This window comes from Nannospalax galili, unplaced genomic scaffold, assembly GCF_000622305.1.
Source record: "Nannospalax galili isolate Female #2095 unplaced genomic scaffold, S.galili_v1.0 scaffold1077, whole genome shotgun sequence".
Taxonomy (NCBI): domain Eukaryota; kingdom Metazoa; phylum Chordata; class Mammalia; order Rodentia; family Spalacidae; genus Nannospalax; species Nannospalax galili.
In genome coordinates this window covers 950751-954194 of record NW_008340429.1, presented here as the reverse complement: position 1 = coordinate 954194, position 3444 = coordinate 950751, and the positions used below count along the sequence as shown (strand labels likewise).

General features: G+C 35.9%; 1 protein-coding gene across 1 annotated transcript in view; it reads right to left on the bottom strand.

Annotated features, from left to right (window-relative positions):
* The window catches only part of LOC103736064 (protocadherin beta-5-like), a 101557-nt gene that overhangs the window by 27262 nt on the left and 70851 nt on the right, over window positions 1–3444 (bottom strand). The gene's annotated exons all lie outside the window — the stretch shown is intronic.

Genomic DNA, 3444 nt, shown 5'->3' with positions numbered 1-3444 from the left:
TTAAGGGAAACAGGAGCTGCTGCCGCTTTTTAAAATTCTGTATCTTATCCTGCAGCGCCACCATGCGACTCTGTAGATTTTCAGGTTTTAGGCAAAGTCAAGTAAGTTTGAGACAAAATATTAATTTATCTTATGTATTTGTTGATTTTTCTAAAGGATATTTTCTTTTTTATTTCTATATTTCCTTTTCTGAGCTGAAGTTCTTTGTGATGTATGATACTATTAATATTTAATCATTAACACAATAAATTAATATCTGCTATAGCTCTGGTGAATATAAAAATCTTAAGATAGAGTCCTTGCTTAAAATAATTTATGATATTTCTGTGAAGAGAACATGTAAAACAACTAAAGATAGTTAAGTTTACTTCTTCATGTCATTGACTTTACAAAAGTAAGCAGGAAATTCTTTGGAAGTTGGAAATGTAACCTAGAGGTTGCTTTTATGCAAGTTGCTATTATCAAATACTCTTAGAAAAGGAAGGATGAATGTGGTTATGTACTTGAAACTGAACCTAGAACATGCAAGTAGTTATTTGTGGAGAAGGTTGGACGTTTCAGGCTAGGACCATGTGCATAGGGGTACTCCATAGGAGACTCCATAGGAGTGCTTATTAGAAAATAAAGTATGGGTCTCCCTGTAGCCCCAGCTGGCCTAGAACTCACTATGTAGATCAGGCTGGCCTTGAACTCACAGAGATCCTCCTGCCTCTGCCTCTCGAGTTCTGGGGTTAAAGGCGTGGGCCACCATACCTGGCTATTGATTACATAGATCTCTTAACTTTGTTTTCTGATGTTTTCATCAATTCTAGAAATTTTCCAGCTGTTATTTCTTCAAATATTACTCTGGTTCAATTTTTTCTCATTTTTACCTTTGGATATATGTTGAACCTTTTTATTCTATGGTGGTTTTATTTATTTATTGTTATATGTATGTAACTGCACCACATGTGTGCAGTGTCCATGGAGGCCAGAAGAGGGTGTTGGATACCCTGGAGCTGGAGTTATGAACAGTTGTTACTTACTAATGTGAGTGCTTGGAACCAAACCTAGGTTCTCTGCAAGAGCAGCAAGTGCTCTTAGCCACTGAGCCATTTCCCCAGTCCCCTGTTCTAGGTTTTTAATAATCTCCTGGTGTATTTTCATCTTATTAACTTTCTGAGTTGTGTAATATAGTAATTGTAATCTAAAATTTCACTTTACTAAATATTTTGTTGTGCTTTTGTTAAGTTTTTATTCAGTTTTAATTTTGATTAATTTTTTCATTCTGGAAGCTTTATTTTGGCCTCTTTAATCTGTCATTTTTTAAAAATTATTTCATTTTAAATTATTTTGCATATGTATGTGGTAGAGGGTATGTACATGTATGAGTACAGTGCCCCTGGAGCTAGAGTTACAGGCAATTGTGAGCTGCCAGACATGGGTGCCAAGAACCCAATTGCAAGAGTAGTACTCACCCTTAATGGTTTAGCCATTTCTCTGCCTCCCCAAATCTATCATGTTTTATAGGTTTTTTGTTGTTCTTGTTCCCTGTCCATTTTCAATATTAAGTTTTATTCAAATTAACATTGTTAGTATATGATAGGCTGCATGGTAATGATAACTGACATTCTTGCAAATTTATTTTAGTGTTCTTTCTTTTCCTGCTTTCTCACATTGATGGTTTCATTTTTCCTTGTGTGTGCAGCTGCCAAAAATTTGAAGCTAGGAGGTGAATAATTTGATACTTTATGGCACATAAAATTCTTTTATAGAGATCTGCATTTGGTTTTATTAGGCCCTAATATTACTACCTGTCAATGACCACCAGTTAAGTTTAAGGCTAAAAAAGCAAGTTTGAAGCTAAAATTCAACACAAGATTTCAGGTATTTCCAGTTTACTCTTATCTCATATGTGTAGCTTTTATGGACCCATACCTATTAATGGGAGGGTCTCTGTAAACCTCAGTTCATTTGGCTTTGATTTCCATTATATAAAAATTTTATGTATAAGCCAGGGGTGGTGGCACTAGCCTTTAATCCCAGCACTTTGGAAGCAGAGGCAGGTGGATATCTGTGAGATGGAGGCCATCCTCATCTACATGGTGGGTTTCAGGTCAGCTGGTGCTACGGAGAGACCCTATCTCAAAAAGACAAAAAAATTTAGTATATAAACCAGTGACATGGAGGTTCAAATTTCCCAGGCTTCCAAATGACCCCAGGGGAAAGTACAGTCTGTAATTACCTATCTATCTTGGTTTCAGCACTAAATTTGATCTAATAGTGTGCTAATCTTTTTTTTAAAAAAATTGGTGTTTTGAGATGGTCTCACTATGTAGTTTTGGCTGGCCTTGAACTCTCAGAGATCTGCCTGCCTCTGCCTCCTGAGTGCTAAGATTAAAGGCATATGCCACCACTTTGATTACTTTTAAGCCTTTGTTTCCTCTCAAAATTTCCTCTCCTTTTTATCCCATTAATATGCTTGTTTGAAGACAGAGTCTTCAAATATCCCATCTTCCTATTGGCTCTCCTAACTTTCTGGTGATTTGCTGCTTCACAAGAGTTATTTTAATAGTTTAAATATTAATCCTCCTCAATAAAGCCATCACAAGTAGCTTCTTCCCATTATATGCTAGTCTGTGCTAGCCTTAAGTACTGAGGTAATAATTTTTAGCAATTTGTATTTTAATTTTTTGTATGCTAAAAGCCTTGTTTAAACATACAAACCAAAACTAAGGTTACAAAGTTATTTATACTTAAATTTATTTCACAGTTTTACTCAAATATTTCAAATTTATCTCTTGGATTTACAAGGAGATAACTTTTATATGTCAAGATACAGGAATTTTATTACTCTATATAGTGATCGTTACTCCAAAAACATTTGCTAATTCATCAGTCTTTTTTCTCACCCCTTTGTAGTATGACATTTCCTATAGTATGACTTAATTTTCTTATATCAAAGGATCTTATTCTACCCAGTAATCTGGGTGAGTGTTCCTGAATTATTCAACTAAGTATATTTACTTCAAATGTTAATGTCGCTAATATCCACAAAGTAAAGCAGTCCCGTTTTTCTTCTCAAAAATTCTTTTGGCTCAGCCAGGCATGATGGTGCACATCTTTAATTCCAGCCACTTGGGAGGCTGGGAGGCAGAGGCAAGATTTCTGAGTTAAAGGCCGGCCTGGTTTACACAGTGAGTTCCAGGCCAGCTGGGGCTACAGGGAGACCCTGCCTCAAAGAGACCAAAAAATAAAAAATAAAAAACAAATTCGTTTGGCTTTACATACAACTTTCCCCCACATTAATATTAAGCACCATTTTTAGGTTCTCACCTGCTTTCCATGAATTTTATTGAAGTCGCATTGAATTTATAAATTATTCACTTTATAAATAGTTCCCCACCTGCCCTGGAACTCCCTATGTAGACCACCCCAGGCTGGTCTCCAGCTCACAGCTATCTG